Genomic DNA, 14,611 nt, shown 5'->3' on the forward strand with positions numbered 1-14,611 from the left:
TCTGCACCCAGTCCAAAGTACTGTTTATCTTCAACAAAAGAATATGATAATAATTTTGTATTAGAAAATTATAGTCATTCAAATATGCACTTCAATAGTATCAATGGTATTTCTCAACATGTAGTTTGAGGTCACTGATTTACATTAAGGACAATAATTTGGGTGGCAAGAAAATTATAAAGGTGAAACAATCTCTTCTATAGATAAAATTCTTGGATAAAATCTGAGACTCCTATAAATAGCCTCTGAGAAAGTGAGAACACAGAGTATTTTTGTTTAGTCTTTTTTCCTCAGAGGATTTAGGGTTCTTATCCCTCCAAACTTTCTTTCCTGAATTAATAATAATAACTGCCATTTGTTGAGTACATATTAAATTCCAGGCACTTCCAATACATTACTGCATGTTAAGAAAATGATTCTGTAACGTAGATATTATTACTCTCACTTTAAAGATGTGAAAACTGAGGACCAGGGAGGTGAAATAATTTGTCAAAGATAATACAGTGTGCAGAGTAAAACTCAGGTTTGCCTTGGTGAAACATCGTTCCATAAACATTTCTTGGTTCTACCAAATCTAACTCTATTTAAAAAATAAATAATCTTGCTTGAATGCTTTGTTCGCAAAAGGGGAAACACCCTTTACATTCTTTCTTCCCATTCATTCATTGCATTACATACAGTACAATGAAAACAAGAGATGGTTAAGATTTTTCTAAGTAGGTCTGGCTACCTTTTCGTATTTATTTGGACTGAGATGAATAATTAAATTTGGGGCTCTCAATCAAAGGGAAAGAATGAGCTATTTGCTATCTGAATATGTGCTTGTTATTAATTGATCAGACATGGATAAAGTGTGCCATTACAACTATATTTGTGAGGTCTGATTTATGTTGTTCTATTGCATATTACTCTGTGCTGTTTTTCATTTTCTTGCACTTTGGACTTTTTGTTTTGTTTTTATGAATTTAGTCACAGTTGGTTGTGTTTTGAACTTTATAAAAATGTAATACTCAGAAAATTTAAAAAAGAAAAAGAAAATATTTTCAAAATGATGTCAAAATCAAATCTACCCTCACTAATTTGATTTGTAGGAAACGGAGAACAAAGTATTGCAAGCAGAATGCTTTTAAATACATCCTAATTACTTCAATGTGCAAATGCATTGACTAAATCAAAGCATGCATTTAACACTTTGCACTTCAATTGTGCTTATTCATCTAAGTTCTATAGATAGCAGGTCCACGAAGAAACAGGAGATAAACTTCAGTATAGCCAATCATTCCACAGTTATAGGAGCAAAACTACTGTTCTGAAGTTCAAGCTTACCTGTCAAGTAAGCTCACTTTTGGACTAATACAAAAGACCACCACTCCAACTAATACCAAGTAACAAATAATTTACTGCAGCTACTCAAGTTTTCCTGATTAACTCTGTCTTCCCTATTCTTCCCTTCTGCTTTCAATGGGGCAGGACGAAGGAGTGGGGGCAGCAAAGCCCCACTTAAGTATTCAGTAGGGTGAGTCCTGGGGAATGATGCCAGGGGGCTGCAGGCGATATGCAGTTGAGGGTGGGAGGGAGTCATGATGTCGGGGTTACCTAGAGCTTGGTCTGGGACCAGGTACACCAGAATCATCTGAGGAGCATGTCAAAAAGACATATGAACTCCAGAGCAAATCAACTAAATTAGTGTGTCTTGAGGTGGAACTCAAAGATCTACATTTTAAATGAGCTTCCCAAGTAATTCTTATGCTACTAAATAGCCTGAAAAACACTGGCTTATGCACTTAAGTTCTCTGATTCTAGAACCAGTGTGAGCCCTGATGGTATACCAACCCTCTGTCCCAGTTGTCAAGATACAAGTGCAAGTACAACCAGCTGTCCTGGGAGGAATTAATTCTGGTAATAATAGGCCCAAAAGGGCTTAGCCAGGCATGATGCTGTCTGACATGCAAGATCTCATCCAGTCTCCACAGCAAGGACTGTGAGATAAGCAATACTACTATTCCCATCTTTCACTTGAAAAGATCAAGATTCAGAGATTTAGTAACTTATTGTGGATTTCACACTAGTCATTGCAGGCACTCTTAAGAACTACACTACTTTAATTCTTAGCCTTGTGCCTTGCAGAAAAATATGTTCTTGAAAGATATTTACTTCCAAAGATATTCATGATTTGGTGATAGCATCATTGTAATGGAACTTGCCTAAATGTTAGGAAAATAATACATAGGGTGTGAACATTTGAAACCAAGTTAACTTTTCCTTCATTTATCTTTATAGATACTGAAGTCATCTAAAGCAGCTAATCTTTCATTAGTTCATTCAACAATCATGCACTTTGCCAGATCCTGAGGTAACAAAGATAAATAGGACATAACCTCTACCTTCACTGGATTACAGTTCTGAAAAAGAGACGAGCTTGTGTACAAGTAGTTCTGGGTTAACTTGTAGTCAGTCAGTGGAGGCCTGAGCTGGAGGGAGAGTGGTTCATTCTCCTGGCAGAAGGGAAAGAGGGTGCCGTCTGGAAATGTTTAGTTACTCCAGCACTATGCCATTGGCTAGTGTAAGGAATTTAGATTTTTAAAGATTACATTTTCACTTACACAGTTTTGTTAGAAAAGGAGTGGACTAAGTTACTTGAGTATTTTGAGCCAATAAAACTTTATCTGGTTCATTCTTTCTGGCATCTAAGTGGGTTTCTTTTTTGGCTAAGTTCTGTGTACAGAGCCAAGTAAGTTGTTATGTTTATTCATTCTTACACAGAGTAGCCAAGATTCTATTCTTGAGATGGGTGCCTGATAAATGTTATCAGTAGTAGTTTATTCTACCAATAAAAGTGACTTTATGTTGACATATTGGCTGTGTCCTTTACTTCATTTTCCTATGTCTCAATTACTCAAAATGTTATTATTAGATTATTAAATTATTACAGGATGAGAAATTTTGAAGTTAAAAACAATTGAAAACATAAAGAGTGATCTAGATTTCTTCCTTTATGATAATCTTATATACATGTACATGTGCTTTGAGCATATTAATGTCAGAACTGATTGATGGAGTAAAAGAAAATGAGGTTCTAGAATGTTAGAGCACAAGCTGAAAACCTGAAGCAAATGCACAAGGATCACAAAAGAGAGAGAGAGAGAGAGAGAGAGAGAGAGACTCTGAGAAGCACTGAGCAATAGAAACAATGTGATGTGGCTCAGGAAATACACACCATATCATATTCAATATGATCTAATTCCAAAAATCTGTATCACAGATATTTCAAAAGCTTAATACATTGGAAAGCAAAACATTTTAATTCCATTAAGGGTGATAAATATTAAACATATATTAATTTCTTAAATTGAATTATTATCAAATTTTAAATTAATATTATTTAAGTTATTTGCTGTTTGCTTAAAAATTTTATTTTTTATAATTATTAGCATATTTTTAGAACATTTAGAAACTTTAAGAAAAAGAAGAAAAAAATCACTTAATTTCACCATACAAATGTGGTTCACATTTTAATGTATTTCCTTTGATTATAACCAAATATTTTCATTTTTATAATTGGATCATGTTATAGGTATACTTATACCTATAAGTATAGGTATACTTATACCTATAAGATTCTTATAATAGGATCATGTTAGGTATACAAATTTCTTTTGGATTATGCACTTTTAGTTACATTATTTCATGAACACTTCCTAGTAAAAAAGTTCTTTAAAATATCTTTAATAACTATGTAAATAATACTTGCTATATGCAAAGATGACTACGGATGTTCCATAATTTGTTTAATAATTTCTCCAATTAAATATTTTTTAGATTTTTTTTTTAGGATTTATTAGGATTTTTTCCCCCTCTTCCACTTTTGTAAATGACACTGTGATGAACATCTTTGTACATAAATCTTGGTCTGAGTTTCTACCCCCAATAGATAGATTCCTAGAAGTAAAATTATTCAGTCAAAAAGATACATTTTTTTAAAGAAAGGTTATGGATGATATATTGCCATTTTACTTTGTAGAATTTAGTGTCAATACAATACCCCCACCATCACTATATGAATGCCAGTTTAACTGCACTCTTACTAGCATTGAGAATTATTATTTTTATAAGTCATGCCAATAAGTGCTAGTATGTTATAATACTTTTTCACATGTTCATTAGACATTTGCATGTCCTCTTTCATAATTTTTTTCTTTTAATAATCTTTTTAGATTTTTTAAACAAATAAATATCTCAGTATCTTCGTATCTTTGCTTCTATTCCATCTCTGATATTATCACTATATACTGCCTGTCTGTATTCTAGATTTCTTCTATTCTGATTCCTTCTTTATATTTATAATATAAAACATATTAATACAATATAAGGTATATTATAAATATAAAAAAGATGCAACTCTTTATAAATAAAAAAAAAACTGACTCAAAGCATTCAATAAATTACCCAAGAGAAGAGAACCTGTTAAATGACAGAACTGGGACCCAAAACCGTCTCCTGATTCCCAGTTACAGTGACTTTTAAATAGAGAATAATAAAAATCATTTCTACAATGTAAAGAATAGAAACAGCTAAGAAGACCGTTTAATTTCAATCTGTTCTTACATACAAAATACTATTAAAATCATGCCACATAGGAGGCTTGAGTATTCTTATAAACACAAATATGCACTTCTTATAAATCGATCAAATATGCCATTAAAATTTCCATAAAATTTGCACATCAGCAAATGATCCAGTTTATACTAGTTTGCGTTTTTTTTTTTTTTTGTTAATCTACATTGTTTCATTTAATCTGCTTTGCTACAATAGAAGCATCATATATTTTTAAGCATGTTACAGATCATCATTAAATTTCTTGGTACTATCTAGTGGTGTTCAAAGGAAAATCCAATTTCCTAGCAACTTCTATAAAGAATTTCCTTTGACTATGACTGGGGATTTTAAGAACTATCCTTAAAAAGTAAAACAACAAGAACTACTGCAAAGAGTAAACAACATGAGTTACTGTGGAAGAACATGGACCAATAACAATTGAATATGATTTAATTATTGATATTTAGTCACGATTTCATATTCAAGAATCACACATTATTTGCCAAATGAAAACTTTACAGTAGTCGCTGAGTGAGAATGGGAGTTGCCAGATATATTTATTATATATAGGGGTAAGGTAGGATAAGAAGGGGCAAAGGTGGAATTAGCTGTGAGTGAAACTAACTTTGATAGAGGCTCATTGATTGCAAAGGGTTGGCTCACAAAGCAGGTGTCTGCCTAATAAAAGAAGTAAAAGAAAGAGTATTTACTAAATCATATGGTGGCCCAACAGTTTATAAAATCCAAGGTAGCAGTAGAAGTAGATTCTAAAGACATTTCAGATACGTTTTCTTTCTCTGTATGTATTGTACACAAAACAGGTCCATTCATTTCATACTCAACACCTATTTATTAAGTACCTACTTTGTGTTAGAAGCTCTCTACTACCAAATAAATGATTTAACTTTTTGCAGTTATCCCCTCTACAGCTGTATCATAAAACTAATAATAATCTGTAACTGACATAATATGTTATAACAAAAAATGGGAAACTGAATAGGAGGAGAAATAAAGAAACAGCATCCTAAGTTTCTCATTTCATACAGCATACAATTTCATTAATGATGATAATTAAAGAAAATAGGGCTGGATTTTTAAAAAATAATAGTAATTGTTATTATAAGAACAAACTATGCTTTATAACTTCTAAATTGCTAGATTAATAACAAATAGAACAATCATATATCAAAAGAGAAAGGAAAGAGAGAGTGAGAGAAAAAGAGAGAGGGGGGGATAGAGACATGATCAAGGTTACATAAAAAAAACCCAGACAATATAAAATAAGATTTCTGAGGTTTAGGAGCAGGTATATTTTTACAATAAATAACAGTTAGTTTATTTAATTTATTAAAATAAACACTATAGCATAGGTTTTTTTGTTTTTTGTTTTAAACACAAAATCTAACCAGAGGGTAGTACTTTAAAAGCACTAATTTTGGTAGTGGAAAAACCTGAGTTCAAATCTTACTTTTGCCATTTACTATTATAACCTCTTTCCTAAGGGGGAATTTAGCCTATCTGCCTCAATTTCCTAGTTTATAAAGTGGGAATAAAAATAACTGATTATAGAGAGGACTGAGTAAGATAGTATCTATAAAGTTTAGTGTCTAGTACAACTAGACATTCAATAATAACAACTGTTATTTATAATATTTGTTTTAAAATGATATATCTAAATAAAAGAGAGGTGAAATCAAAGGAGTACCACCTGAGATATACTGTTAACTAAAAAAAATTGATATGGTATAAAATGAGAAAATCAAAGAGGCAGAGTTGAATTTTAAAAAGGATCATTTTTACAAAGAAACTAAAAGAAGCAAATGGGGCTGAAGCTATAAGCCTGCTCAAATCTGGACTCAGAAGCACACAGACATGGCTGGGAGTCTAGCGGCTCTTTGGAGTAAATGAGGCCAAAAGGCTCCATATAAAATGGTGGACCTGAGCCTGGCTCACTATTTCAGCAAGAGGCTGCAAAAAATTTGGCTAACTGCTACGTTGGGCAACAGCCTATATAGCACTTTAGGCACTGAGAAGTAGAAGGATAAAGACACAGCCTCATGATCAAATATCCTTAAAGAGATAAAGCTGAAAGCTACTGGTACAAGATTTGGATTGAGATTAGGAACCCAGAAATCCCAATAAGAGGCAACTGAAAAACCACTAGCCAGGGATGCATGAACAAAGAAAAAAAAAGAGGAAGAAAGAGGACCAAGAGGCAAGTCAAAAAAAGCCTTATGACCAACATCAACCTACAAAATAAAATTCTAAAACATAGCAAGAAATCTAATGATAAGAAAAACAATGAATAAAATTAATAATTGGAACATTCACTACAGGTGAGTTTGATTTTATAGAATTGTCTGACAATGACCTCAACATGAGTATGCTTGTGATGCTCAGAGATAAGAAATCATACTTATAAGAGAACAAGAAATTATTAAATAAAAACATAGAGCAGTAAGATAAGAATAGGTGAATAAAGAACCAATCAGAAATCTTAAAAATGAAAAATATGTTCATTGACATTAAAAATGCAATAGATAGGATAATTTAAGATTGGGCAATTTCAAGAAGAGCATTAGTGACTTGGAAGGTAATATTAAGGAATTCACTCGAAAAAAAATCACAGAAAGTAAAATATATTTTTCAGAAAATGAAAGAGCAATTGAAATATGTGAATTGACTAGGAAACACCAATATACATCTTACAAAATCCCAGAAGAAAATGGGGGTAATAACAAAGAAATAATAAAGGAAAAGATAATAACTGAGAATTTTCTAGCATTAGAGTCCTGAGATTAGAAAGTATACCCTGAGTTCATGACTGATAATTCAAAATAAATCCACATCTAGACACATTTCAGAGAAACTATAAGACATCAAGGATATAGAAAAATTTTTTTAAGTCACCAAAGGGAAAAGGTAGACTAACTACAAAGAGATGAAAACTGGATTGATAACAGATTTCTCTTAAGTAATGATAGTTGAAGAACAATTGTGTAAGATTAATTGAGTAATATCCTCTAATGCTGAACAGAAATACCCAGATAAATTGCTGTTTAAGACAAAAGATAAAATAAAGACATTTTTAGATATATAAAAAGAGTATACTCCCCGGGGCCCTCCCTAAAGAATTACTAAAAGATGTAATTCAACAAGAAAAGTGCACCCGAAAGGAAGCCATATCATCCAAGAATAATGGCGGACACAGTAATAATTAAAATATACGAGAAAATATAATTAGGCATTAACTATAAAAATCAATGATAACCACTTTTGCATATATTTAAAACAAATAGGTAAAACTAAAACTCCATTCAGTACTTATAATAACAGATTGATAATTAGTAAGTAGATAAAACATGCTACATGCTAGGCACCTTTTTTACATTAGGGAGAAAGTCAGAAATACTAAAAAGTGGACTTTATCTTTTATTAGAAAAATATATAGTTAGGTATACATATAAAAATTTTAATATGAGCACTGAATAAATAGATAACATGTCCTAGGTCACAAAAATTAAAAAAAATTTTTTTAAATTAAATCCATATAAAACACATCGTCTCATTACAGGCAATTAAATTCAGAATTAGTAATAAAAATAGAGTATATTTATGTTTAGAAAGTAAAGACATATACTTCTAAGTTAAATATAAATCAAAACAGACATTACTAAATATTTAAAATTGAACAAAACTACATACCAAAACAAGCTATGTGGCTAATGAAAAACTTAGAAAAAAGTTTAGAGACTAAAGTTAACTTTAAAATAATAAAAAGCATTGAAATTGAATGAGTAATAATTTAACTCAGGAATCTAGGAAAAGAAAAACGATCTAATTTTAAGTAGACTGAAGAAAATAATATTGATAAAAGCATAAAGTAATGATATAGAATATAAGAGGCAATAAAGAAGATAAAATAAAAAGACAGTTTTTAACAAAAGTAAGTGAAACAGAAAAATGTCTAACAATGAGTAATAAAAAAGGCTCAGATAAATAATATTAGGCATAAGAAGGGGACATAATTAAATATAAAATTAAAAATCTAAGACTATTATGAACAGTTTTATACAAATAAATTGGAAAGTGTGGATTAACTGGGTTTTTTTAAATTAAAAAATTATTTTAATGTTTATTTTTGAGAGAGAGAGAGAGAGTGAGCAGGGGAACGGCAGAGAGAGAGGGAGACACAGAATTCCAAGCAGGCTCCAGGCTCTGAGATGTCAGCACAGAGCCTGACATGGGGCTCAAACCCACTAACTCTGAGATCATGACCTGAGCCAAAGTTGGATGCTTAACCAACTGAGCCACCCAGGTGCCCTGATTAAGGATTAATTGTATATTTTTCTTTAAAAAAAACAAAAAACAAACTTACTTCCTAAAATTAAGATGAAATAGAACACTTGAATAAACCAATAACCATGGAAGAAACTGAACTGATAATCAGAAGTCCACCCTACTCTACCTACTCACTATGGGCAGAAAATACCAGGTCCAGATGATTTTACAGGCAAGTTTAACCAAATTTTCAGAACAGGTAATCCCAATTTATATGAAAGCTATTTCAGAAATAGAAAAAAAAGAAAAAGAAAAAAATGAATGTTGCTCAACTTACTTTATGAGGCTAGTACCACTATAACACCAAAACTTTACAATAACAGTTTAAGAAAGAAAAATTGAAGACTAATCTCCCTGTGCAAACATATTACATAAAATATCAGCAAATTAAACTCAACCGTGGATTAAAAAAACATACCAGGACCAAGTAAAGTTTTATTCCAGGAATGTAAGAAATGTTTAATATCAGGAAATACATTAATATCATATAAAATATTAACATATTAATGGGAAATTTTATCATATTGATGCAGAAAATACATTAGATAAAATTCAACTAGTATTTCTGATTAAAAATGCATTGCAAACTATAAATAGATAGTGGCAAGTTCCTTAACACAAAAATTCCAATTTATCAAAATCCTAGGCAAATATCACATAACAGATATTCCTAATATCATTGCTTTTATTCAACATTATATAAAAGTCTTAGTGCTGCAATATGACAGGAAAAAGAAATTGAACACTTATGAATTAGAATTGAAGAGAAAAGCTGTCATTATTCACTGATGATACACATACCTATGTAGAAAATCTGAGAGAATTTTCAGTTTAGTCATTAAAACTAACAACAGAGTTAAGCAAAGTTTCTGAATACATAGTAATGATGACCAATAAACAATGAAATGGAAAAAAGACTCTACATAAGAGCTCAAAGATCCAAGTAATATGAGAAGAAATCTAACAAAATAGGTTCTAGCAAGACCTTTATGGTAAAACTTATAAAAAATTAATAAAGAACAAGAATAAAGATCTGATTTAGTAGAGGAATATAGTCTGTTAATGGGTAGAAAGACATAATGTTATCACAATGTCAATTCTTCCCCAGGTTATTCTCTAAAGTTAATGTCACTACAAATAAAGTTCAGCAAGGCTTTTGCAAAACTTGACCAACTAACCCTAAAATTTATATTGAGTAATAAAAGGCCAGAAGGAGCCAAGAGAACTTGAAAGAACAATGTAGAGATTTGTCTTACCAGTTAACAAGAATATTATAAAGCTATGATAATTAATTATAATTAATTATGATCATTATAGTGTTAACACAGGGATAGAGAAACAAATGGTTGAAATAAAGATCCTAAAAATAGATTTAATGTAGGCAAAAGATAGCATTACAAATTAGTGGGTAAGAATGCCCAACTTGTTAAATGGTGCTGGGATAATTGGGTCATCTATGGAAAAAAGAAAATGGGGTGCATTTAAAATACCACATACAAAAATAAATGCCGAGTTTACAGATCTAAATGTAAAAGGCAAAACTCTGAAACTGTTAGAAGAAAATCAAGGAAGGTTTTCATATGGAGGTATTTCTTAAATGACATAAAAACACAAACTATATATATATATATACACACACACATATATATATATACACACACACACACATATATATATATACACACACATACATATATATATACACATATATGTATGTGTGTATACACACACACACACACATATATATATATATATATATATATATAACATATATGTACATGTTTTTAAAGTAGGCTCCACGGCCAGCATGGGGCTTGAACTCACTACCCTGAGATCAAAAGTTGCATGCTCTAACTGACTAAGTCAGTCAGGCGTCCCAGCACAAACTATAAAGGAAAATATCAATAAACTTAACTGCATTAAAATGAGAAGCTTTAAAAAAATAAGCTACTACAGACACAGCTAAAAAAGAAATTACACATTAGGAAAATATATTTGCAATCTCTATTACCCAAAGGATGATAATCCAGAATACTACAACAACAATCCAGAATACGACAACAACCAAAACCAAAACCCAAACCGGTCCAGATAACAGTAGCAAAACAAATAACCTAATAGTAAGATGGGGAAAGACCCAAACAGGCAACACACATGAGAGAGTCCCGATGGTTTATAAATTAATTTTTTTAAATGAGGCATTATTTAATACCTAACAAACTGACAAAAATTTTAAAAGTCTAGCCATTCCAAATGTTGTGAAGAATGTGGAGAAGTTCTCATGGGTAGTTAATGAGAATATGAATTGCCACCACTACCATTTTGGAAAGAGATTTTACATTCCTAGTGAAAGTGAAAATGCATGTTTCTTATAGTTAAGCAATTCTTCCTGTGTAAAAATATGTATAAAAATGTTAACTGCAGTATTTGTTGTGATTGGGAAATACTAGAAATAACGTTCAACAACGAGAGATTCAATAAATACATTCTAGTGATACCTACAGTAGAATACATTTTATATAAGCCATACTATGGCTTGGCTTGTGTAAAACTAATTCGTAGTGATAGAGGTCAGAATAGTTTTGCTTGTTTTCAACCTCATGTTAAAGCTTTGGAGAATATCACACACGGGAGGGCACAAGGACTCTTCCTAGGTATTGTGAATGTTTTGTATCTTGGATTGGGTGTTGCCTCATGGAAACACACTCACATAAAAGCTCATCAAGCTATCCACTTAATTTATGTACATCATTGTATGTAACTTAGAATAATAAAAGACAAAAAACAGTTTTGAAAATAAGTGTGCCAAATTAGTTAAGGTTTGTTCAATTTGGGTGCGGGATTCTTGTATGCTCATGTTATTCTTTATATTTTTATGTGCTAGAAATATATTACTTTAAAATAATTGATAAGACAAAGACTACTGCTTTTCCTAACTAGAATTAATCAAGGTGAAAGAAGGCACTAGTGTCACATTCTTTTCACTGTCCCTGACAATAGACCCGACCCCAATACTCCAGGAATCAGCAAGCGGTTCACAGCCGTTTAAACATACTTACAAAGTGCTCATTTTGTCAAACCAAAAGCAAACCTTTCATTTCTTGACTATGTGTAGAACCTAGGCTTTCTTAAGTGAGTGACTGGCAGCATATATTGTTGATGTGGCGCTACCAGTGCACAAAGATCATCTATTCAGGTTTTCAACAAAGTGGGGGATGCCTCGCCAAGTGGGGGACAAGGTGGGGGATGCCTTGCCAAGGACTTTTCTGATATAAATCAGCAGGTGGTTTGGCATCAACATTGCTATTTGCTCGTGCGTTTCACCTCTGGTTTCAGAAAAGAAAAAGAGACGATACCTTTTCAATGCTGTTTCAAGTCGACCATATGGAAAGCAAGGTTTTATTCCAGCCAATTCTCTTTCTCTCAAAGCGTGGAGGAAAAGTGCCAGTCACTGCTACACTCGCCACCAGCCACGGTACAGATGTTTGGAAAATGCAAAAACAGAGAAATGAAACAAAAAGAAAACCCTCAAAAATAAAGTTTTGCATAAATGAAAAATAGAGTATATAATTATCATAGCTGCAAAAAGGTAAATGCATTTTTTAAAATTTTCCCCTTGTGCTAAATTAAAAGAACCAAAACAAACAAAAACATTGATGTCTTAATCAGTGTTTTGTTGGGGAAACTGACAAGGACCAACTCAAACATGGCTAAAAATGGGAATAAAAAACAGATTTCTTTTAATCTGATAAAAGATTTTTTGTCTCTAAGAATGTTAGAATATGATCTACTTAAACGAATATTTATTAAAGGAACAGACCCGTTTAAAAATATGTTTTCAGGTGCCAAAATGGGAATGGAGAAAGTGTTTCCTTGAAACCTTGTAAGAGAACAAAATTCATTGAAATTGTAATGGTTCCTTCCATGACTCAGATTAAATACAGCTTAGGAAGAAATATCTCCAAACTATTCAAACGTACGTCCCTAAACTGGCTTTGCCAGTATGCAACCCCAGTTATTCCAAAAATGAATGCCCTATTAGACTTAAGTACATCAATGTAAGTTATTCAAATGAGAGTGTTTGTTTAGAAGAAAGTTTTAGGCCTTGATCTGCCACAATCTCTTTGGGTATCTTCATTCATGTTATTAAACATCTTTTGGTCTCAGTATTCACCTCTCAAGCGTGAGTATGACACAAAGTCACTATCATCAAGTTCCTTTCCAGCCCTAAAATCCTATGAATTTAATGAGGTTACTCCAGCAAAAGAATTTTTCTTTTATTTCTTCCTTTCTTTCTTAAAATAAATAGACAAATAATCAAATAAGTAAGTAAATATATATTAAAAACACATACACATACACATACACTAATCAGCTATCACTCTGAATAGGAAGAGGGTACGTTTTTTATTGTTGGTACCATTATCTATTCCCTAATGTGTATTTAAAAAGAGAATTCCCATAAAAAAGATTTTTATTTTTTTCCTGAATCAAAAACAGCATACTATTTCTTTGCCATTTAAGTTCTATTAAAAAGGAAAACACAAAATCATTACAGAAATCCTATTAAGGAACTTTAAAAAACAAAGAAAAAGTCACTAAAATTCCATTTAAAATTCAAATAATTTGCTTACAGGTGTTCTTTTTCAGAAAATGTAAGTGCCCCAACCTCAAACTACTTCCTCCTCCTTTTCTGGGGACAGATCCTTCCCTGTGTAAAACGTAGGACCCTGCCTCACACCCTTCCCACCTGTCTTCTGAGGTAACAAAGCTGAGGTATCGATTGCAGCATGAGATATTTGGGATGGGAGTAGAACATTTCATCTGGGAGACAGTACTGTGGTCAATTTGCCAAATCTAAAAGAAAGGTAAGCCCCATCACTACTTTGGCAAGAAATATGGGTTCCCGTGGCTGAACGACGATAACCATTTTTACACAAGATGGTTAAAAATGAAAGCACCTGAGGCAACAGCCAGAAAATAAGTCTGAGAATGCGAGTTCTTCTCATCGATAGTTAAACCAGACAAGACAGTATCATTGCACCTTTAACCAAGGGTCTAAACGGAATCCAGGGCACCTGACACCTTGATGAATAAGAGAAGCTCAGCTCTATGAAAAGGCCAAAGTCTTAGGGCCAATGCTCCATTGTTCAAGGGCTGGTATGCCCAAGGCACCAGCAGAGGCAGAATGCAACAGGCAAGTCTCCAGTTACAGGCTACCGCTCAGCTCTGTGTGCTGATAAGCCTGAGACCCACCACACTGCACACTCAAGGAAGCTCAAGGGTGGGTCCCCCACGGGAGGAGGGCTACACAAACAGTAAGGCAAGAGTTGGAAGTTGCACAGTGTGTGAGCACTCCCTGCTGGCAGCTGAGGTTGGAGATCAACGGGGAGTGTGTTAGAGAGGGCTAATGAAAGTGTCTGCAAGGAGGCCAACGGACATTCCTCACTTTTCAGGGATAAGAGCATGGCTCTGACTAGGTTTAGATAGTTCCAGATGCTATTCTGAATGGGGAGGAGGTTAGGAGAGGCCGCTAATAGGGGGAACTCCAAGAACTGGCAAAAACTATGTTTGAAGCTGGCATACACTTTTCATTAACTTTCCCAGCTATTAATATTTTATGAAGTATATACAGGTCTGCATGTGCACACGTGTGTGGGGAACGGAAGAGGTG

The 14,611-nt window shown here is 32.7% G+C and overlaps 1 protein-coding gene across 49 annotated transcripts in view; it reads right to left on the reverse strand.

The window, feature by feature from the left end:
- Nucleotides 1-14,611, reverse strand: part of ZBTB20 (zinc finger and BTB domain containing 20) — a 769,297-nt gene that overhangs the window by 224,426 nt on the left and 530,260 nt on the right. For 48 of the 49 annotated variants that reach the window (XR_007457485.1, XM_049629359.1, XM_049629402.1 and 45 more), the window contains one exon: nucleotides 12,294-12,391. The exons of the other annotated variant lie outside the window; for it this stretch is intronic. The gene's annotated coding sequence lies outside the window, so the exon portion shown is untranslated. The remainder of the gene's footprint in view (nucleotides 1-12,293; nucleotides 12,392-14,611) is intronic. 49 annotated transcript variants of the gene reach the window in all.

The sequence above is a fragment of the Panthera uncia genome, chromosome C2 (genome assembly GCF_023721935.1).
Source record: "Panthera uncia isolate 11264 chromosome C2, Puncia_PCG_1.0, whole genome shotgun sequence".
NCBI lineage: Eukaryota > Metazoa > Chordata > Mammalia > Carnivora > Felidae > Panthera > Panthera uncia.